The sequence below is a fragment of the Camponotus floridanus genome, unplaced genomic scaffold (assembly GCF_003227725.1).
Source record: "Camponotus floridanus strain SB8 unplaced genomic scaffold, Cflo_v7.5 scaffold95, whole genome shotgun sequence".
Classification (NCBI taxonomy): domain Eukaryota; kingdom Metazoa; phylum Arthropoda; class Insecta; order Hymenoptera; family Formicidae; genus Camponotus; species Camponotus floridanus.
The window spans coordinates 314,325-339,559 of record NW_020229866.1 but is presented as its reverse complement, the minus strand read 5'-3'; the positions used below and the strand labels follow the sequence as shown (position 1 = coordinate 339,559).

The window sequence follows — 25,235 nt, the reverse complement described above, 5'->3', positions numbered from 1 at the left end:
TTAGATCAAAACTATTGTGATATGCCTCTTTCGTGTTTTTTTTTCTTAAATTTTAAATCCTAATGAATATTTATGGAGTGATATAAATAATATTTCAGGTCTTGTGAATTATATGTTTCATTCTATGAATTATGATCCTGAAGACGCGTTCTTCAAATTGTCACAAGGACAATGACCGTTCGCGCTTCGGTTTCTTGGGGCCGGCACTCTCAGAAAAGACCGCAAGTATTAGATATCGTACCGACTCTGCGCTCTTGTAATCTTGAGGCAATATTTGCGCTGCGCGTATTCAAATCCACCCCGGGGGCGATATCACGCGCTCTATCTCCGCTACGTTGCCGCCTACTGTTCGCGAACACCGATGATTTTGCGCGTGTGGTTAGAACTATAATTGAAATGCAATGCAGGATATTCAAGAATATCGCAATGATATCGGGAATAAATTCCCTGAATTTAAAATCTTTCTCTGGCAGAAGATTATCACTCTATAACCACTTATATCTAATATTCAAAAAGTGTCTGCTAAAAATTTTATTTGTTATCTTATCATAGATAAAACATTGCATATATCGTATTGTAATTATGTTATAATGTACATTAATTCTTTATATTTAAAGAACATTTGAAATTCTAACTCTCTACAGGGAATCTGGTAGCACATGTCATGCGACAATCGATAATAGCCTTTAAATATGAAAATGCTTAACCGATCATTTTACGTCAACGGTGCACCATTAATTACATCTTTGATGCGTAAAGCGAGGAGGAGTTGCAGTTTTAGTACGTTGACAGTAGGAGACACGAGGGCGTTTATCACGTGGTGGGCGGAGGACGCACATGTGCGTTTTACATACGTCTCAATTATGCTCTATTCGCTCTCCGATAATGAATTTAGGAACTGCTCGCGTGGGATAGCAAGCCCACCTACGTGATATTCGCGACATTTAATATGAATCTCGTCTGTTCACTGTGAATACAACGTTGCAATATATATCCGTTTTTTATTATTTTTTTATTTCGATATATGTATATGTACCTAATTACTTGATTGCGCATGTTAAACGTAAAAACCTGAACAAATTTTACAAAATTATTTCATCGTTTGTTGCATGTTATTGATAACATCGAGTATTTGTATGCCTTGCATTCATCTTTATTTATATTTATCTTCAATTTATTTTATAAAACCAAAGAAACGGAAGATAATTTAATATTTCGAGTTATTTCATGTATATGTTATTTTCACGTATATTGAGAGATGTAGATTTTATTGTGATATATAAAACAAATAAATAGATAAAAAATAAACTTACAATATATATTTTCTATTTATCATTTATCGGTTAAAAAAGTATTGTTAAAGACTTTTGACAAATTTTTGTGAATCATTATATCAATCAAACTCATACAACACATTGCAATCCGATTCTCGCGGGACTAATCAATTTTATTAATAGCAATTACTTTAATAAAGCAAATAATGCGACGTCTCTGAGAAAAACGCGTTTTTCAGCTCGCGCTTTTATCCAATTTTTCGTGATATCATTGCTCTTATATTTCGCTTTAATTTGATTGATTTCATCAATTCATTTGATTGCGCTTTACATAATTTCGCATCGGCGCGTGCAAGGCCTGTTTCAATCGCCTGTGAGGAGCTCTTTTGAGGTTAACACTATGCGTGGGTACAGTCAAGGTGAGAGAGTATTGTGATCTCATAATGGACCAATATTTGCACACTAGGGGGTTACCGCGGCTTACATTCGCTCGCAACCCTTGCTAGTTAATACATCGCGAAAATTTAATGAAATAAGTACGAGATTTTTCCATGCGGAAATAATAATGGATTTTATAACATTACAATGTTAATATAAAATTTAAAAAATTTCGTGCATTACATAAAAGTAATATTTTTTGACCACAGTATTTAATGTATTTTATTTCATATCTATACTAATGTTAAAATATAGATTTCAAATTTTAAATCTTTTTTAATGATTTTATGAAAATGATTTCATAAAAGCTTCTTCATTCTTTGATTCGTAAAATATATATGTAAAATCATTTTAATTAAAAGAAAAAAAAGTTAAATATCAATCGAATGTTTAATAATCTTTCTCTTTCTGATTTTGAATAATCTTTCTCTTTCTGATTTGAAATTGGAATTAAATATGAAATGAAACAGACTTTAACCCTTCGCCTTTACAATAGCTATTCACAATATAGAATTAGGATGTCGGGACGAACGTGTGAAGACGCATGTTTGTACGGCTCGCACAGCGAGCTATTTTCGCCGGTTATGCCGAATCTGTCGACTTTATTGAGCATCGTTGCGCGTGGGACGGGTGTTTCGGTTGGTCGGCTATTCATATGAAGACGTAATTGGGCCGGTTGACAGTTTCCGAGTCACTCATTTGACATGTGACATGATTCAGACGCGTCGAGTCGTTGTCACATCTTCAATTGGCTCCTCCGTTCGAGCAATCAGCGTCCCGCGGCCAACAAGAATCGCATCGCCTTCGTCATCTTTGTCCACTATCGTTTTGTCTTTGTCGCATTGCTCTTTGCCACTTCGAAGTTTGTCCAACAACCGCGGTCCCCTTTTTTTCACGACGTACTTGAGCAATTTCTCTCGCGACGCATTCGTTTAATATACGGGAGCATCTACATTTTCTTGATTAAAATCGTTTATCGAAGCGTTTATATAGAACGAAGAATATTTCAGACGAGAAATAAAAAATGTTTTTAACAATTCCGCCATTCACGTATGAAAGATGTATTTGAAAAAGCGATGATTATTTAATATTTCCTCGATTTTCTTATAAACTCAGCGAAATCGATTTATGTAAGATATTACACAACAAGAAATTAATATATCATCGTTATAAATCTGATCGTAACTTTCAAAGAACAGGCGTGTTATCGACATCTTCTTTAATGTCAGGTGGTGTCGGATAATGCGAACGAGGAAATATCGTGCAACCAGGGAGATCGTGACAGCTGAAAGGTTAATTGTACGGCATAGATTTTCCATCGATATGTCAATCATTGGTCGCAGGTGGTGCGTTCCGGATATCGATAACGGTATATGGTCCTCTGCGTAATGCATGTTATTATGCACGTGTGGTCGACGTTACACCTGTCTAATTCGATGGTAAATAGAAATCCTACGCGATAACGAGCGACGACGACGAACGACGGAGAACGCGAGATGTTCACTGGTGTTCGGTTCGGTATGCGGCCCTCCTTGGAATTTGTTTATCAAAGCGTTTAGTCGGAAATGATAATTCCCCGCCAGCATTAATCGTAATTATATCCGACGTGCTAACTATACGTTATTAGACGTCCGCCAAGTGCCTGACAAACAACCGCGCGCGATGTCGAGATCCGTACATATCCGGTGTTCCCGTCTCATCGGAGGCCGATTGTTGGAAGAGCAGCCACAATCCGACACTGGAAATCCGCAGTAATCTCTCGCGATTCCCCGTAAGCTCGTTTGCAAATGTAGCAAAACATCGGACGAGTCGCAGGACCTGGATAACGAGACATCGACGACGCGCACTAATCGAATAAAGCGTTCATCGTGCGAACTTGATGCGTTATCAAGCGGGATCGATCTTCGGCGAAGCGGGCGCATGATTGAGCACCTCTGCGCGGTTGGCAACAAATCAGCATGACAAAGAGTGCGGGAAGGAAGAGGTAGTGGTGGTGCTCGAGCGCGTTCGGCTCGGTATACGCGTTGCCGGTAAAGACTAAAGGGGTGTGTGGCTAGTGAAATCTGTCACCCGGATGTCAATCAATATTTCGTGGGGTTCGTACGCCCCCCTCGGCCAACCTTCTGTTCAGCCTCTCTTATCCGCACGTCCCCTCCCCCGTGCGTACTTTCGTCTATGCCACCTCTCTCATGTGTACGCGTCAACAGGCTAGGCAAAATTTGCAGGACCGCGTGTGCGACCGCCGCCAACGAACGAATGATGAACGGACAACAAACCCTTCCTCGAAGTGATTAATTTTCTAGTGGAAATTAATCAAGAGGAAAAAATACGTGGCGGGCGTGCGCGAACGGACAATGGAACGATCTGATGGGAATGTAACAGCCGGTCGTAATCGTCCGACGTAGTCATATCGCCCCCTACGACGCATAATGTCTAAGCGAAGTACTCTATCCATTAATAAATCATAACAGGTTCTTCCGATTGCGTCGCGTTAATACGCCAGGCGAACTATGGATGGCTGATATGTTTCTACATTATCATTTTAATTTCTAATGAGATCGATTATAGATTACATTGTCTTTTAATCGATCCATTAACTTTTCACAACTCCTTATATTTATTCGCAAACGAGATACATGTAAAAAAATAATATTCGTACTATTAAATTAATTTCGTATTTTGTACTTCGCGAACTTTTCGCACTATCTTTATATCGCATTGTTCATTGTTATTACAAATAATCATCATTAATTTTCGATGGACGTAATTGAGCGAGGAAAAAGAATAAGAATCGTGATTTTCCCATGGATGCAAACCGACTAGGCTTTGCAATACTTTATACAATATTCAATTTCATGTCAACGTTCCTCACCATCAGCATCATCATCATTATCATCATCATCACCATGTTAGCCAGCCGACTCTCGGTTATCTGCGCGCCATGGAATATTACGAAAATCAGGGGTGCGCGTTACTCGTGCGCGTCCTTCAAAATAGAGTTACGAAACTGTAACTACGTTTCGATGCATTAATGCGACATAGGGCCTAGGGTCGGACCCTGGGAACTTCGTCGGAATTCATGGCGGCGTGGCACGGGCACTCGCTGTAACGAATCGATCGCGGTTACATCGCTTTTTGGTTCAGAAGGGAAAGCCGTTTATGGCGACCTGATCGCTTCGCTCGCTTGTGAATGTAACTTTACCATAATCATTGAACAAGAAACGACAAAATAAATATTGAATAAGGAATAGGTTGAGAAACGTAGTAGCATAGTGAGACGGATTTATAAGATTGCCTTGTAATCCGCTTACAATAAGGATATACAACGCATTAGGATTATGTCTGCTTCGGCAGAAAAATAAGACAATATTGTAATTATAAATATGAGATATATGTAATATTTAATGATGAATTATTTTAAATATTTTCACGCGCACGCCAATCAATTCAAAAATCAGCAAGGCAAATAAGAATAATTCGCAAAAAAAGCATAACTATTTGTTAGTTCTCAAACAGCTTACACACGTTCTTGTTAGTTCTCGGCATATATCCAATCTTTTACTTTGTTATACTTTGTTTTGCACGTGCAAAGTTTAACGGCGTTCTCGCGTAAGAGGATTATTCCACGACGTTCAGCAGCTAACTAACGAGTGCCGTGGAAACACAATTTGCTTTATGCATTACGCATTTCTAAACTGATCGAAAAATATAAAAATATTTTATTTAAAGAAATTGAAGTATTTTAATATTTATTTTAATTCTTAATGCGTAAAGACGATAATAAAATTTGACAATATGAATGTGATGCATCTCTTTCTCTAAAAATATCTGTAAGACATGACGAAACGTCAGAAGATGCATATTTTTTCTAGATCTCGATTATACCAGCAATGCGGATCACTCGCAAATGGATCGCAAGCTATGAATACAAAATGAAACTGATTTTGCGACTGATCTTGAGAAATTCGAATGGCGCTCGGATTATCCACGCTTGGTTTCCACACAGATGCATTAAATTCCTGCACTGAACCGCTTGAGCTTTCCACCGCAGCTCACCGACATCGCAGAATGTCTCGTGTCGTGACGGTACTTTAAAAGCGTGGAGTGCCAGCACTCGACAAGTATCTTACAAGCTCCAACCTTCACTGGCTCATACATTATATTCAAGAATATTATTTTGTCACTCTTTTAACGTGAAATGAATTTCATTGAAAATCGTAAATTTATCGGCGAAGTACTCATAATGTACTATTAAAAAAAGCATCAAAATACGTTGCGCGATAAATAATTTTTGCTTAGTATTTTTGCTTAGTATTTTTGCTTAGTATTTTTGCTTAGTATTTTCTTGGCATTTTGCTAATAATACAACAATTAACATAACAATATTCTTAACAAATAAAGAGAATTAAAATAGAGTACAGAAATTTATAAATAATTTTTCACAAGACCAAGTCTACATGTTAAAAAAATTTATTCGTATACATAATACTGCCTCATTTGTCTCTCGTCGTCAATGACGACGACGATGTCGTGGGTAAGAAGGGAGGGTTGTACACCATGCGGGGGTGTTCCTTTCTGTTTCTCGCAGTATTTTCTCGATGCGACAAAGCACTCGCGGCACAGGCTACTTTGATCGCCACTAAAACATTTTCGCTACCCTTCTTCGCCTTCGTCGACCTTTTGCCTTGCCGTCACCGATAGTATACCTGCTGCTATTTACGCGATGGCGGGCGCGGTTGCATTGCCCGTTACCAACTAATTACAGCGCAGATCAAAGAATTCATCGACGCGACAACGCGAATGTACGAGAGAAGCGTAGAAACAACATCAAGCAAAAGGGTAGCAGTCAAGCTGCTTACGTGTTATGTAAAACTCTATATAGAAAGGCTCGTACTTACACTAGAGAACGCGTTGCTATACATTTCTATTGTATATGTAGCGTATTGTAGCTAGCTTGAGACTAAGGTTGCTAAGAGATAAATTCGTTTATGGATACTGAGAGATTCATGAAATGAAATTGATAATAATTAATTTCATGAATTCGACACAAAGGATTTTGACACAAACAAATCGTGATACGGCTTTGATGAGCGAACAATTGTTCTCGAAGGTTTATTATAACGTTATCTACAGTTGTTTTCACTCAAATAGCTTTTTTTATCCGCCTACACTTGTATCTCCAGAATTCTCTAGAAAAGCCATGAGAAAGCAGTACCGTGGCGTCTCCTTGACGCTTGACAAGCGCGCATATAAAAACATCGAGAACATATTTTTCTCCTTTCAAGCAGTCTTCAATTCGTTTCAACATGTCATTGCTGTCGACCCATTTTTCCATCTTAGTTTTTTTCTATTTTTTTCCCCTCTAATCAAGCGTGGTAACCTAAGTAAACGAATTCGTATGTTGTGTGAACGAGAATCAAAACCGGTTTCCTTATCACGAATAGCTGCGTTCGATGTTATAATGTGATTTACATCGCGTCTCATCAACGCGATCTCTCCTGTCGTAGCCTTTTCTTTGCAAAAAATTCGTCAGGCAAACATAACGAGCGGCGGGAACTACGAGAGAGCTTTGGAGAAACTTAGAGACCCGACGCATCAAAGCAAGAATGCTCCTTCTGTCGGAAAATTAGGCCGCGTTACGTCTTTGAGGATTCCTCCCCGTCGCCCACCCGCTATCGACTACTGCGCTTCGACGTTAACGAGAACATTCCGCATCGGTAAAAAACAAAATTATTTCTGCGTGCTCATCGGAGTGCGAACGAGAGTTGCGCCCATCGTCTTTGAGATCGGATTCCTCCTCCCGCAGTGGCCTCGATGAGATCGAGAAACCAACCATCTTCCATCGAGCTGCGATACGCGCGCTCGAGAATTACGAATTCATGAAAAAAAAACAAGCACACTCATTAGGGTCTCATCGTGGATTTTTCTTTTTTTTTCATTCCTTTGTTCCTGCGTACGCGAGCGAATGTACTTTATGCCGCGCATTCGACCGTCATTCGTCACAAAGACTTTTCGACCGAGCGACCGTTGTTTCCCGTTTTGTTCCTTCATCCATTTGTACGAAAATTAGCGTGCAAACGACGAGTAGCTGATGGAAAGGGGGAAAAAAGGAAAAGAGAAAAAGTGGATTGCGGTTCGATATATGTACACATGGGAGCTATCATCGAGTGGATGAAGAGCGCAAGGTCAAATTTGTAATAGAATTCGAATGAGAGAGAGAGAGAGAGAGAGAAAACATAGGCGAGAAGATGAGGAATATGAAGAAAAAAAGACAAAAAGGAGTCTCTTTTGCTCTTGACCAGCCGATGTCACAAAGTATAACACGAACTAATTACTTCATCGTCGTCAAAGCTATACTCGACTACCACTAGAGGCACAATAAGTGGGCACTTTTGTCAACTTTTCTGCATACGTGGCATCGGAAGCGAATTCTTCTTTTGACCCGAGAAGATAAAAAGAAAGAAATACGAATCGAGAATCTAGAACAAGAAAAAAAAGAAAAAGAGAAAGAAAAAGAACAGTCAACCAGTGGAATGTCCTCGGGAACAGGAATTCGCAAAAGATCGACAGAGATGGACGGAAAGAGCTTCTTTTCGACTGATTAGACCTGCAATACGAAAAATGTTGAAGAAGAACGAGCGCATGTATATTGTCGCCACAAAGCTTCATCACCCTCGACTTACTTTTGCTTCCTCCCTTTCTCTCTCTCTCTCTCTCTCTTTTAACGTGCAATACTGCGTACAAGGGGATAAATCAAAGCAGGTACCATCCAGCTACGATGACCATCGTGCAAATCTCCAAAAGAAAAAACACTGTAATTAGCCTCTTCAGCATGCCATCCCATCTAGATCCCGTTTTATCAGGCACGGAGGCACGCTTGACAACATTATCGCTGTATCTCTCATACTCGAAGGAGGGGCAGAGGATTAAGGATACGAGAGGGTTTAGGGGGTCGAATATGGAGAACCTGTCTCTTGTTATTATCGACGTCGCTGGTCGTCGTTCTTTCTCTGCAAACGCAACACATTCGAAAAGGCCGACGCAGGGGGAGAGAGCGGGAATGGAAAACTTCAAAGCCACCGAAACGATTGTTCGGCAACGCTCGCTCCTGTGCGTGTGTACCTCGAGAGGCGAAGGGACGCAAGCACTCGCGAACGTGCGCGCCCACCCCTTTGATTACCTTCGAGCTTCTCGTTCTCCTGCTCCTTTTCTCTTTCTTTGGGGAACTCTCTCCCTCTTTCAGTAGCGAGAGGAACGGAGAGAACCGATGGGGAACGGCGAAAAACACACCGGAGAGACGCATACGGTCTTCTTTATACGCGAAGAAAAAGCATCTACACGATGAAGAAGCGTCCCGACGTGTTAAGACGATGAGGAGGGCGTCGCGATGGAACGGAGTTCATTGATTTTACGAGCATTCTTTTGACCTCGCCTTCGAGAAAGGAACGGCGATAATTAGTGCATCTCAATCTCTTCATTTATTTTCACCGAAATGATAAAAAATTTTACATTATTATTGGCTCGATAAAAATGCTTCTTTCGTCATTTTATTGGTTGATTTTTAGAAATCCAATAGCAATAATCTGTAATTCTCAAAATTTGTGTTAATCTTTCGAAAAGCATAATTGTTTTCGATAGCATAATCTTTCGAAAAGCATAATGTCTGAATTTTAAAGTTGTAAAAATCGTAATGAGACTATAACGGGTTAAAATTATCCGCCTCTTATAATCCTATAAGCTTTAAAAACCCGATAGTAACTTGAGAAATTAATCTATTATGTATTATAATTATGAGTTCTTGTGGAAAAGACACGAATGATTAAAGTTTTTAAATAATTCGAGTTTTGAATAATTCGAATTCTTAGGTAAACTTTACGCCATATCAGCTTTAAAAACTACTACTAAAAAACGGTTTCAGAAAATCAACCAATCGATATTTCTTATGAGAATAAAGCTGTATCTGTTACGAATATCATAACTTACGTAGTATCGGTCCTGAGAGGCCACTGCGATCATTATTTTGAATGTTATCGCCAAGAATTACGAGTACCATTACATTGACTGGAGTAATGTAGGGTCCGAATCTTTTCACGCTTCAAAAAATATAGCTCGATCCTTCTATCCTCGCCATTATGATAAAATATGTTGCGCACTATACGTAACATGTCATGTCAATTTAATGTCAAATATTATTATATAAATTTATAATATTATTATATATTATATAATATTATTATACATTATAATATATGGCTTTTAAATGTCGATAGTCCAGTTCTATAATGTTCAATGTTGCTTTATTTGAGATATATATAAAAATATTTGATACTTGGATGTGTGACATGACATATACATAATGACGTTATGTATATAGTGTATATAAATCTTGACACGATGATAAGATGCTACTGATTGTATTCTTAATCTATAATTAAAATTATGATGTATACACACATTTATTTAGATGTAATCGCAAAATAATTGGCAAGTCTATAAATTCAACTTAATTTGCGATTTATTTATACTTTGTTTCTACTCATTTAATTTATGTAATAATTTTACTTCGATAAAAATTTTTAATCGATTATTTTCAAGGGATTTCCTATGTTTCATTCGATGCTCCGTAGAACCGTTCTCGATTATACGACGTGAATAACAGTTGCGCTCGAGAGTTATTAATATCTTAATTACACGATAGGCTTTCGTTTTTGCGAGGATGTCTGGTCGATCGATTCTTCGAGACAAGAATCCACTTACACCATCAGCATCAGATGGAACATGCAAGATTGCTGTTCATTTTATTGCATGCGATCTTAAATTCCTGAATCCCATTATCATTCAACTGGATTATTAATAATTATTATAATCATGTTTTTAAAAAACTCGTAGAAGTGTTGATTTAGATTGATGACATTAGATAAAAATGACGAAATGACAGAAGAACGTAAATCAATTTTTTTCTCTCACACATACACATTCTCTTTCTCTCTTCTATCGTTAACATTCGCTTCTTAAAAATGTGCGCTTTTATGTTGCTGATATCGTGATTTTTAAATTTATTTACTTCTTTATCATTTGTATTCATTGTATTTCCGAATCGTAAATCGCAAGTCATAATTTTACATAATTGCGCGGGTTCATTGGCGCCGTCGATGCAGACGACAAGGACTTAATCGCGGACGGCATATCAATTTGCGGTACCCCTCCAGTAGGTCGTGTCGCGTTGTCGGACGATCGCGAGTGGTGGCACGCACGCGCTCGCGATCGAACGCGCCGAATCGGTGAAAAATTCGCGGCGACGAGCGAAGAGATGGAACGTCGGCGTCAAACGGGAGAGAAGAGTTTGGAAAGTGCGAGGGCACACGCAGGACGCGCGCAGCTGACGCGCGAGGAGCGTCGATAAAAGCCAAGCGTCGCCGTGCGTCACGTGCATTTATCACGAAACCGTCAATCGACACGTGGGGAAAACGAAGGCGCGTATGTGCGCGCGAAAAAATCACACGTAAACCACGATTCCTCGAAATCATCGCACGATGGCTCGTCTCATTTTCTGTCACTGCGAGATAAATCTTGCAAGATAATCGGCGCGACGATAGGAACGACGAGAGTAAACTTCGTGCTCGAAAACGCGAAGAGAGGATAAACCGACTGCTCCATTTTTTCTTTTATCGTTCTGGACTTGGAACAAAGATAAATCTAGTCGCGTGGGCAGCTGCTCGTCGAAGTTATATGACTTGAACCGGTGGCAAGTGATCCGAAAGTGCCGGGAGAGCGATTTACTGCGAAGGAGCGACTAAGACGAATCGAAGGTGACAGCCCGAGGGCTTGGATTCAGTTGAGAGGAAAATCGCATCGGTGTCACCCGGACCGTGACATCGAGGACATCGTGGAGAACATCGCCGACTGCGCAACGCAAAGATCGAGAAGTCGAGAAAAAGAAAGAGAGAGAAGAAAGAAAAAGAGAAGACGACCAAAAAAATCATTCGCATGATTGCTCAACGCATCAATATGACATCAGTGAACTGAATAGTGAGCGAAATAATCGTTGCGTGATAACTGAAGGTTACATCGATACTTTATCAGTGGACAGTTTGTAAGGAAAGAAAATATCATTCGAGAATCGCACGTCCAAGGAGTCCATCTGTATAATCTAATCAGCATTGGCTGTCAGGTGAGAATTCAAGATAACGAGATATGGAATCAGCAGTGCGTATATTACTGTTACATGGTATTATCGGAATTAATCAGTTGCCACGCGATCGAATTATCTCGCCGAATAATTCGCGATGATTAGATGCGTCTCGGTCGTTGCCTCGAAACGAGACTGTAAAGAGTCTTGTAAAGAAAATAAATGTCTTTCACGGCAATTAAGAGCAGGAAAATAGATATTCATCTCGACAAAATTCTCATTTTTCTTTCAAGACAAAAGAGAGATTTCCGTGTCTTATTATCAATTTGATAGAAAAAAATCGAGCAGAATACGAATGACGGTTTTATTCTGTGCACATATCAGCAATAAACATTCATTATAAGAGAATTGTAACCGTAATATACAAATGCAAATCACAGGGATAACCCATCCATATCTAATCGTCGTTAATTAAAATGATTAACGAGGAAAGCTCATTAACACGCATGCAGATAGCAATCAGATTCAATCAGATTAGCGAGATTTCAATCTCGATGTTGCGCACCTTCGCAGATATTTACAGTTTATTTAAAATCAACGTTGCATGCAAATCATGAATATTTATGGCTAGCACACAAACTATCTGCACGAATTATTCTTACTCTTCGCAAGAAATCACAACGATAAGAAACGCATCCCCAATCTCCCAATCTATCCTCATTACGTACGTCATGAGTTATCTAAAATCTCGCTGGCTTATCGCTCAAATTCATTTTACATTCGATAATTCATTAACATCATTAGGCTAATTCAGTTCTGCACACTGGACTTATCAGTGACATAATCACAGTATTTGAAATACTTCGCGCGAATAAGTTCGCGCTCCCGTCGTAATTTTAAACTAAAACTCGCAGCTGTCGTACTTTTTAGACCCGATCGTATCGAAAAACGCGCGTGCTTCGGCGCGCGAAATAAGTTTCGCGAATTTTTCGCTTGTGTCGGGATTTCGCGTCACGGAAGAGAGAGTCACGCTAGAAGGGGTGGAAAAAGACCGGCCGGCTTGGCCTGGGCGTTTCTCGAATTACCGGCGGAATAACCGGGCGGAATTAGCCGCGGCGACGGTACATCACAATTAATTCGTAATTAAATCCTTCGGGCGGAGGCAGGGGACGCGGTATCCCCCTTTCGTGTGTACATCTCGCGTGGGCGGTTGGAGGGTGCTCCGAAAGTGTGCTTCAGCGAGCGAGCGCGACGATGAGGGAGAGGGGCCGCGTATCACCGCGCCGGTGTGACAGCAGGAAATAAAGGGCAGGCCGTGCATTAGCGTCGACGGTCAAAGGGTCGCTCGAATATCGACCGAGACGGTGTTAAATTGCCATTTGTCGGTCGGGGAATGCCCTCGCTTGCGCTTTGCACTCGCGTCGACTGTCGTCCGATATATTGTCGTTCGCCTTGTACGCACTTTGGCTTTTCAACGGCAAGATAATTAACGTTTCGCAAGACGCAGTGCCATTTCGAGTACGTATCGTCAAATATTTTTTATCGTTTCGACTCATTTTTTCACTTATCTGTCGGATTCGTGGCTCTTATCGCGTGAAATCTTTAATCGCGATGAAATATTCCATTGGAGTAAGAATCAAATGAATCGTAACATTTTTCTATGAGACTTCTCAATTGTACTTTCCTGCATTTTATGCATTATCAGGTAACACGGAATTATATTTAGAATTTCAAGAGAGAAAGGGAAGAAAACGATCAAATCCATTATTATACTTTATTATTATACTTAGATAAATCTGTATGTGTGATTCTGACACAACTTGATTCTTTCTCCGATACTTTCATTAATTGCCTTTTAATTATCACAATAATTTATAATTTACATTTATTAATAAATTACTTGTATTCATCTTTAAGACTCTTTAAAAATCTATCTGTCTAAACATCCAATTATAACGTTATAAATTGTTATTAATCTGAATAGTTTAAAAAAGGAGATTTATTTTATGATTTTGCGGCCCGGTTGCACCAACGTTATTTTAGCTTTAAGCGAAACTTAAATATATGTCTGTCTTTATTTATTTAGAAAGAAAGATAAAGATAGATATATATTTAAATCTCACTTAAAGCTAAAATAACGTTGGTGCAATCGGGCCTTAGTCTTATAAAAATAAAATCTGTAAACAGAAAAATGTTTTCCTCCTTTCTTAAATTACTTAAATCAATAATAATTTATGAATGTGATATTATAACTAAATGTTATAATCAGATAGATATAAATTTAAATGTGAATGAATGGCTATTTGAGAGGAAATTAAGATTAGCTACGTCAAAAATAAATCTAATACATTTTGAGATTCATAAATTTGACATTGTATAAGGCACTTTTAAAGTATAAAACAGCCTTTTAAAGTATAAAACATAATTAATTTGTGTCAGTTAAAGATTTCCTCTGTAACTTAAAAATTTTATTTTCACGAATTTTTGTCATAGTTAATAAATCGTAGTACAATCACTATAAATACGTTAGTTTGATGCAAGATAATATTTATGATTTTGAGATCAGGTTATATATTTTAAAAGATTCAAAGTGTTTTGCGCAATGTCAAATTGATGAATTTCGAAATGTATTGTAATAGATTTATCAATTTTTGACGTAGCTGATCCAATTCTTAAACAATTTATTGAAATTTATTTATTTAAATTAAAATATTTTACCAGAATAGAGGCACTCGAGAAGTGTGAAAATAAAATACGGAAAAAAACTCGTTCTTAGAGAACGCTTTCACAAATATAGTAGTCCTCAGATTGTTTACCATAGAATCGTGTTTGACGCGGCCGAAGATTACTTTCGCCATCCTGATCGCGTTTCCGATCGAGTCCCCAGGCAGCACGAAAAACTCGATACGAATTACCGCCTCGGGATATAATATCGGCCGTTCGAACCGAGTTGCATCCCCTCCGATGCCAAGTGGAAATCCCGTCTGATCCTTTTTACCGGTTTCGCGTACGTCACGTTCATCCTCCCTTTAATCCACAACGCTTTTATTGCGCTCTTATTATTAAGACGATACGAAGTGCCAATAAAGAGCATTGATGAGAGGCATAAACCTACGAGTAATCCTGGCACAATTTCCACAATTGAATATTACTATTCACACCAATTATCGATGGATTCTCGATATTTAGGATAAATATGCCTTATTCAGTATTGATTATTTTATTCTCACGGTCCGTTGTTTTTGCTACAGTATATATACATACATGGATTATTTTAAAATTATTGTCCACAAAACATAGTTACAATCCTCTTGTAGAATTTCTTGTATGTTGCATTATCTCACTCTTTTAATCAAATATCTAATCTGTTAATGTTGTGCAAATTATAAATATTAAAGGACGAGAATTCATATTTTTCTTTTTCAAAAGCTCGATTCTCTTTTTATTTTCCACAGTAGGCTGATGTAACTTCAAAGCGCTGTAACAGACAGATAACGTGAGCGGCACACAAAATACAAACGAAACGCGAATTCCCACGTTTCTCGTTTAACATACACTACCGTAAAGTGCTTATCAGACATGACTATATACAGATACAAGATTTTCGCCTTTGTCTTCTGAATCCCGCTATTCTCATTCATATCATGCACAAGTTTTAAGCCAAGTCCTAACTGAGAAACTGAATGAAGTGTCGCAAAATACCGCTTTGAAAAAAATCGTCTAAAATTTTTTAAATACGTAAAATACGTAAATAATTTTAAAAGATACCAAAAAAGATCGATGTTATGCACAGATTTATATTATTATGTATTGATTTATATTTAATAATTGGTGTATATTCAATAGATTTATGAATTATTATTGTCTTGAGTGGATTCTTACACAAAATTACATATAAAATATATCTTCCATCGCGAAAGACACGATTTCTTAAAATAATAAGAAATCATATTTTTACAAAATCGCATCTTCCGCAATATCAGATCCGCAATCTGATCAGCTGATCGGCTGTCATCTTGCACCTTCTTGATTCTTTGATCGCGGATACGTATGTCAATAATATCATTTTATTTTATATTGCAATCGCAAAAATACCATCAGAATGAGAAAGATGAAGTCGCGTTAGCGATGGTAGCGCCATTAACGCTTCGTCAAAGGGGTAAACCGGTCACGCACACGCGTCCACTTGGGAGCGCGCGCATAATAAATCCACCGTGGTGACTCGCAGGAGTGTACTCGTTAAAAAACGCACTCTCGTTTATTATACATATTGCGTACATGTGTGAGCGCGCTGCGACGCTTTTGTCGCGTCGGCGTCGCTCGACTATTGCGGCAAACCGACGCCGGAATTTCGGTAGCGCGCTAGGAAATGCCCGGAGAAATCATCGCCACCGAGTTCACGTATTTTCATGTAAATTCGTACCGTCGCAGCCACACGGTCTTTCTTCTCTCCTTTTTCTCCGACGTTCATTTGCCTTCGCGTTCTTAACTCGCGTCGCGTCGGTCTCCCTGCCATCGTCGTCACGTCTTTTGTCTCTCTGTTGGTCCGCGCAAAACGGTCCCTAGAATTAGTATTCGACGCCGCATCTCCACGGCCTTTTTTCGTATGCCTCGGGGCAGCTCCGAGGCCGTCGAAACATGCGGGGGCAACCGAATTTTTTCTACGACTTTTCCCGCTTTTTCGATGCCAGGACGAGTGATGCACCCGTTGCACGGACGCTAGGTACACATATATACCTCGAGCCGGACATACCTTGAATGCGAATCGCCGTTTACCACAATCACGGTTCAAATGCCGAGAATACAGTCTTACTCGACAAACTCGTTCTACGCACGTATGCGAGCTAAAAAGTTTATGCAATTATACACTACCATCGAGCAACAGCAAGAAAAGTTTTGCAGTAAGAAAGTATATTATTTAAAATATTAAAATAAACGGGCAGATAGAATGTTAACATATTGATATTAGTGATTTTTCGTCAACGACAATAAGATAAATATTTTTTTCCTCAAATTTATTAATCCTATATGTTAATCTATGAGCTGATAATTCTGAAAATGTAAATTCCGTGAGCAAACTCTAGAAATTTGAAAAGCAAATAAATTTTTCACTTATCAAAATACATATACCTGCCTTTTTTATCTTTGCTTACATTTTCTAATCCTAAATGTAAAAAGTTACTTACCTTGTTACTTAACTTGTGTCTCAAAATACATCCGGTTATCTATCTAGATGTTCTCTTTTTGGCAAGCGAGTATCGATCGAGAAATATGTTTCATCGCGCGCGCGAGAAGAGCTACATTTAGTCCTTCACATAGAAAAGAAGCTTTCAAATAGGCGAGATTAGGCCGCGTCGAAAGTAGGTAAAACCTTGTCAAAACAGAATTCTAAGCGCGTGACTTGAAAAGCGGGTTTTATCGTTTCAAGTCTTTAGGCATGCCAGATTAGTTTTATGCGTTGACAGGTACATCGTGCGCCCGAACGACATGAATCCAAGTGATCGCGACGCATATTGATTAGGCTCGTCCGTTAAATCGCATCGGGCAAAAAGATATCTTGATTTTTCATAAATAAATTAATAGCATATCCAATTTATATGATAAATTTATATGATAAAGTGATTTTTCCATAAAATACAATCATTTACGTGAATATAATTTATTACATTAGTATAAAATGTTTATTAGTATAAAATAACATGTTTTTAAACAGACTACTTATTTGATATAAATTTGAAATTATATATTAAAAATACAGAATTTATTTTTTACTCGAAGAAGAATTTATTAAGAATTTAATCGATAAATGTATTTACTTAAATGTTTAATGAACTGTTATTTTAAGCTTTAAATTAAACTTTTAATTTTATATCTTCTCGTCGCGTAAACGAAACTGACTTTCATACATTCATTGTATCTTCCCTGTTACATTTGTTCATACTTTCACGAAAATCTTTTATACAAAAATATTCTGTCATTTCTGTCAGCTTCGCGTTAACATTTGACGTTATTCCTTAAGGTTCGTGACTCGTAATCGCTTTGTTCCTCCTCGCTTCATTTCTCATCGATTTTGCAATTATCTTCTAGTATTTCTGCTTGCTAAACGACGATAGGTATCTCGTAACCGAGCTTAAATTGCCATTATTTATACGCGCGGCACGCGTCTCATTGTCTCGTTGCTCACCGGATAGCTCGTCTACGATGCGGCAATAAAGTAATGAAACATCCGCGCGAGCTTCCGCAGCATTGCTTCGTATAAGATAATCGCAATGTCCGATTGCGAATTCCAGTATTAAGTTACGATAAAAACCACTCGTAGTACTTGAATTGACAGAATTTTATATTATATTATAATAATAAAAGGGGAACACATGATATAAAATATGCAGAATTCAAAGAATTTAATAATATTCGTGTTTGCTTCAATTTGCATTAATTCAAAATCTCGTAAATTCAGCAAACATTCTATGTATAAGAAAAGATAAAAAACATAATATAATAAAAATTAATAAAGAAGGGACAAAAAATGAAAAATTTGTATATTTCATCCATTTTTTTTCGCTGATAAGCGAAATTTTGCGAAAGATTCCATTTCTATATTTTATCAATTCTATATTTCGCTTTACTCATTTCCGCGCTATTAAACGAGGCTAGCGCACCGCTTTTAAAGCGGTTTCGCGCCGGCGATATATCAACGTGGATACCGCATACAAGCATACCGAAGCGGCGCATAAAGCGCGCTCGATGAAGAAGTAGATCGTGGAGGAGGAAGGAGCGAACGAGATGCGAGAAAGGCGGCGGCCTGTGCGGGGGAGGCTCGCGGGATGGGAGAGAACGAGGAAAAGGGGTGCAAAAGGTAGCGACAGGGAGCGCCCGTAACTAACGCACCGTGAAATCCACTGGGCACGCGCCATTTCACTTAGCCCATGGCGGCTCCTTTTCCATGCAACCGCGAACAGTATGCCGCTGCCTCCCTTTGCCGCGCTGGAACAGCGCCCGTTGGACTTTCCATTCCCATCGTCCTCGTCGACGGTCATCGATTCTCGAAAGTCGGGAACACGCGAATTCAGCCGTTTCGCGGGAAGCGTGGAAAAAGAATCAACGTCTTCCAACATCCCTCTATGCGTTTATTCGTCTCAGCGATCCTTCTGTTTCCAAGACAAGACGAGCATTCGAGTTTGCTCCGCGATGATCGAGACGCTGATGTAGTTATCATCGATCGTCGAGAATTTTCGTCGCGTATTTTCCGTTTTACGAGCGTCGCGAATCGTAACAATGCGTCGACCACTTTACCACTGTAGCTAACGACCTTTCCCGATAAGTCGCGCCACGCCGTGCAGTCGTACAAAGCCGTGGAATATTCAAAAGAATTTCTAACTGTCTCTCCATCGTTGCTGCCTGGCGAGCGGAGCGCGAGTTGAAACGCGAGGGGCAACGAACTTTCGTCGAAGTCACGGCAGCAGACACGGCAAACGCCACGTTAGGGATTCCGTAGTGGTATGTGTCGCTTAAATAAACTTCAACGAGAATAGATCGTCGAAGTGGAACATTTGATTCCGGCTACGATTGTCAAAGGTGTACGTGTGATTTTTATCACGTTGCGAACAACGATGTGTTTGCGCTTCGACGATTAGAATTTAATTTACATAACTCGTTGCACACCTAATCGTTTTTTCATAAAACGTTATTCGGTTAAATCGCTTCACTCATAAATTGTTCTTTTTTTTTTAAATTTCTATAGAAGTTAGCACTTTATACGCCGGAATGATCGATCGCTTCGTGAATGTGTATTTTTAATCGGTCGAATAATGGACAATAAATCTCCACTTGAATTCAGAAAAAAAGTCATCAAGTTTATATAACAGTTTTTCAATATAAAAATATTTTTAAATTTCTACTGATATTGTAATGTTTAATATGATGCTGTTTTTTTTACAATTTAAATAAAACTAGAAAATAATTTTGACAAACAAATCAATATTCTCTGACTTAGTTTTCTAGGTGAATCGATCAGGTGAAATATTATATGACACGAACACACACATATGTACGTATATATTTATCCTTCCATTTCCTACAGCAAAATGTTAGCTTCCGGCATTTAGATGAAACTGAAAAGTCATCGTCAATCGTTCGACCCGTTAAAAATACGCATTCACGAAGCAAAAGATGTAATCGATCACCGTGACATATACACAATTGAGTTTGGACGGAGAATGATGCGCGCAGTAAATGTCGTATGTGATGGACTATCGAGTATCAAGATTACTTTGCCTAAATCACATATAGAAATAAGAAAAAAGATCGATATATCCGGGAAAAGATTTCAAAAACACTCGCATTACATCTATCATTTCTCCTCTTGAAACGAATAGCGCCATTTAATATTTTCTATAGAGCCCGGCGAATCCCGGCTGCAATTTATTCTCCCCCCGATTCACCCCCGCGGCAAACGTCTTCGCCTTCACCTTTTCGTGCAGTGTCGCGTCGTTCGCGTCTTCGAGAGTCCTTTTACCGCGCGGTTAGCGAAGGGACGAGGTGTGAACGAAGAACCACAAGTGGCCTGGAAAGGGCGTCCCTTCTCATCCCCGGTGGTAACTCAATCCGCCGGCCGACCGACCTGGCCGTCGCCCGCGACTTTCACGGAGTTACGCGTTTTCCTGCCGACATTACATTCGATATATACGGGGGCGTCGGTGAAGGTCCGATCAGCCACGGTCGATTGGAGCTACGCCCTTATGCCACGGGAATAAGCCGCGTGCCAGAGAGAGACGGATAGAGGAAGAGAGGGAGAGAGAAAACGGGACCTGAGGGAGTTTGGCGGATCGCCAGGACTCCCCTCCGCAGCCAAAGCGGAGATATCACGGTGCGATGGGTGATTCACGTGCGCGCGAGCGAACGGTTACCGAGCGACGATGCAACAAATTAACCGGCAGTAATTGGTTGTCGTATAACGTTACCTCGCAATTCGCGGAATTCTCTGGGGAGGCCCGCGGGGTGTACCCGTCAAATAACAACGTCCGTCGTATTATTTCAATAACAGACCGAACCGTTACGAACCGGCCGGCAAATGCCTGTGTAAATCTCACTTGGCTTAAATCACTTAATCTCTGGCCAGATTACGGAATTTCTTTTCTAAACGGTGGGTCCTGCGTAACTTTAGGTAGACATGTTTATTTATGTTAGGGCTGCCGGAGCGTGTGAGCTAGCATCTTTCGAGGGGTAGAAGCACGAACAATAGCATACCTTGAATAATGGGTTGAAAAAAAAGAAGTAAGCGGTTAACTTTTTTATGTATACATTTTATGGTGTGTGTGCACACGGGCTTTCACTTTATATGTTAATTATACATCTCTATGTATGTGTGCATCTAGAGAGAGAACGCGCATAATTATGTACATCTAACAGGACATTAATCTTGATATAACTCGTCGCTCATTTATCTTTAGAACTTTAAGATATAATTTAATTACCAAGTTGATTAATCGCGCAGGAAATTTATATTAATTCAGCATTTACAATATTCGCTCGCTTTTCTTCTCATTTGTGTATGAGAGTACTTAAATAATTTATAACGAATAATATTAAGTGTTACGTAAACTTTTGTGAGAAAAGTCAATCTAAATCTTTGAATAAATATTTCGCCGATTCATAAATTTTTCGAAACTTCAAAGATGGGACAGCCATGTTACAGTTATGGCATTAAACGCGTAACAAGTATCACACGGATTAAAGAGCCGTCTCCGAAAATTAATTGGCGCGCGACGATTTTCACGGCCGACAACCGGCCGACGTAGTAATTGGGAAGAGAAACGAGCGGGCCAATTGTGGCCACCTGTTTTGTTATGGGTGCGTAAAACGGAAGGGGCGCCTTAAACACTTCGCGTACGCGTTTCACAATTCCCAACCGTTACCTCGCTCCCTAAAGCGTTGAGTATACTCGAATAATCCCCAAGCAGGACCTCGCGCACGAATACGAAGGTAAATACTCGGTGAACTTTTGCATACATGTACAGAATCTATGAATGTGAATTAATATCAATCAAATATCTAGCATTACCGAACAAAGTTAACAGAATTATTAATTCACTTTCGCTTGACGTTTAATAATATCAATTAATTTGAAATATAGATATTTAAATTTTTTCATTCATTTTTTTGGGAAATAAAACACTTTATACATACAATTAAAATGTGATTTTTATACTAAGAGAAAAAAATTCTGAATTAAGTTCCACTTCTTTGAATTGAGAAATGAGATAAAAAGGAGGAGATATACATAGCTGTTAGAAGTCATTAGCCGCCTATGTAGGTTACATAAAAAGAGGAGGCATAAAAAGAGGATTTACATAATTTACGCATAGATTATTGTTGCTCACAAGGCCGGTTGAAAGTTTCTTTGTGCCGCTCATCACAGTAATCACTTATTTATATTAATTCTCGAGAATCCCGAGATATAAACGTATTTACGTGAAAAGGTAAGCGTCACGCACGTCACGAAACGCGGAACTTTCACGTGAGAAAGTTTCCCTTTATATCAGAGAAATTAAGATTGCGACTCTCTATCGGGCGGTTCCGTTAATAATTTTTTGTCTCGCGCGCGTCTCGAGGGGATAAGGACTCTTTCGAAAACTTAATAGCGAGGAAGCAAGCCTTGTGAAACCTGTCAACTGTTTCCAACGTGCCCAACGAGCGACGGCTTACTCTCCCCTCTGATTCTCTCCGTTAAACGATGCTTACTACGAGATACAAGAGACGTAGGTACATCTTGCCGGTTCCCAGGGTTGCATGCGGGCGCGCGCGATAAACATCGAGATCGGGAGGACCGCGTCGAAGAGGGAGCAGGTAGAAATCCTCGGGACAATTTTTAACGACGACCACTAACGTCACACACCGTCAAAATGCGCCCGTGTCTACCAGCTGTCCTCGAGATGATGGCGCCTCTTCTCTTGGCAGTCTCAAGTATTATTCGTTGTTCCGGCATTTGCTACCTACACTTATGCAGCGACCATATTTTTCGGAAATAAATTTACGACATTCATGTTGCGGTTAGCATCCTTTTGTAACCGCAGGTCTGTGAAGCAAATTTCGCAGTAGATTCGAAACACGTTTTAAATAGAATATGATCAAGATATACTATTCAAATTCAATACAAATTCTTTTAAAAAGTTCGGCTGCTTATCTCTTTCGATCAATCAAGAAACTCACAGGTATTCCAACAACACCAGAAAATCAGAGAGAACGGAATTATAACTACTTTTGCATAAAATAAATTTATCATAAATCTTGCTGTGTCCGAGATTAATTGGTAGATGAAGATTGAGCCATGAATCTTTCCGAAGAGGAAGAGAATGTTAATAAACGTCGATGGATTCAAGCGCGTCTTCTCTTGAAAAATGTCGTTGCCAGCAGCGAGAGATGATTACACAGTCAGAGATTCCATGGGAAGTTATAGAACGAGATTGCATCTTAATGCCTTCGCGCGCGCGACGGGGGGAACAAAGTTTATTTATCGCCACTGGTGTGCACAGCCGCGTGTTTGTCATTAATGCAGTTTGCCGATAATGCAGTTTTAATAACTCAAAGTTTCTATTCTTCTCCAATAACAACTCCTACTTGTGCAATTCTCCGTCCGCGCCATTGTCTCGGTGCTCGCTTCCAGCGGATGCAAAGTTATCAGCATGGATGCGCGCGGTCAAACAACGACCGCTGCATCCAGCATTTCTCTTTCAAGCTACACGGCCGACATATCATATGTCGCGTTCGTTTTTCACTCGCATATATCTTCCGCGACGCTTACAACCTCTTCGGCAGAGTATTCAGGCCACGGCGAGTGTCCCGTTTCACGAAACCGATCAGCAACCAAAATGGTGCCTCGTAATAGGATCTACCACTACGAGGAGTAATCGGAAGTCTCTTATGCAGATGGACCGGTAAGAGAATTCAAACGCTGCCTCTATAAAACCATCCGCGCTAACGACGCTAATAAATTCCGACGTCTTCCGAGGGGTAGGGAGGAGAGGGCATCGCCGGACGCTGCAACACATTGCGGGAAACGGCGGGATTCGCGATGAGAACCACTGCGATATCGCTTGTCATAAGTCACTCAGCGTGTGGCGTACAACGAACATGGGCAGCGTACGTAGGATCTCTGCACACAAGCCCGTTCTCGACTTCTTTCCTTTCATTCTATTTTCCTTGGTGCCTCTTCTCGCCTTCCTTCTCTCAGCCTCTGGCTCTTTCTTTTATCGACCGTCCTCCTCCAGCTCGCTCATCTACCTCCTCCTCTTCGTCATGCTCTCGTCGTCCATTCTCTCGTTATACATTCAACCAGTTGATCTTACGAGCATTTTACGGACACTCCCAGACCGCGTTCAGGACAACGCGCGTCCTGTGCCCCGCTGAGCTGCCCCATCGCCATCGAGCGAGCGGTTCATCTTGCGCGCTAATCCAGTCGCACCATCGAATTCGATGCTGTGATATGGTTTAATCATTAAATGGGACAAGTAGAGAAAACACCGATAATTTATTTTACGACCCACATTCGTATAAATTCCGCGAAGAAAAGGAGGAAGAGAAAATGAAATGAGAGAGAGATGAGTCGAGGTATTTACGTATTACGTGCCAATTCAAATCTCACGACTAGTCGCGACGACAAGAATCTTTTAATATAAGTATTACTAAAAGAATTTCTAATTAAAATAGGGCGAGCTCTTACGATTTGCAATAGAAGTATCATTTCGAATAAAAGAAGAGATTGATTAAAATATAACATCATAAGAAAATATAATTAAAGTGAATATTTTTCTTTTTTACATAGAATTCTTTATATAGAAAGAGAGAAACAATTGATATCATTCTAATTTATGTCTCCAACATGTCTAATTTATTTTATTTTTCTCTAAGCGTCATATAAAAAGATAATTATTATTTGTTTTCAAATATATTAGTCTTAATAGTAATAATATATAATGTGAAAAATTATCCTATTCTCTTCGTGAAAAGAGTATATAAAAAATAATATATAAACTGAAAAAGGCTCTCAATACCTCACAAACGTTTATAAAAAATAAAGGATATAGATGTGTGGATTATTTGCACAAATGACTAGTACAAGGAGGAAAAAAACAAAGATTTATAATAGCCGTAAAATCGGAGAGAACTCCAGGAGGTATTCTTGAATATATCTCAGGTTTCCGATTTCGAATAATTTTTTTTCTCCTTGCGCGGGATCCAGCGTGCTGCTACCTGGGAAGAGAAAAGTTTCTTAGGCTGCAAGTCTAACGTGACAACACGGTGTCATGTAACAGTTTATTTCGAGTCTCGAATTTCCCGGCAATATTTAATCGATCCCCTATGAATGAGAAACGTTCGAGCCGGCATTTCTCAATACG

At 39.4% G+C, this 25,235-nt stretch overlaps 1 protein-coding gene across 4 annotated transcripts in view; it reads left to right on the top strand.

The window, feature by feature from the left end:
• LOC105255718 (frizzled-2) overlaps nucleotides 1-25,235 on the top strand; it is a 94,424-nt gene that overhangs the window by 31,450 nt on the left and 37,739 nt on the right. Inside the window, exon 1 of one of the 4 annotated variants that reach the window (XM_011265171.3) lies at nucleotides 10,930-11,883. The exons of the other annotated variants lie outside the window; for them this stretch is intronic. The gene's annotated coding sequence lies outside the window, so the exon portion shown is untranslated. Of the gene's footprint in view, nucleotides 1-10,929; nucleotides 11,884-25,235 lie in introns of those variants that run through there. 4 annotated transcript variants of the gene reach the window in all.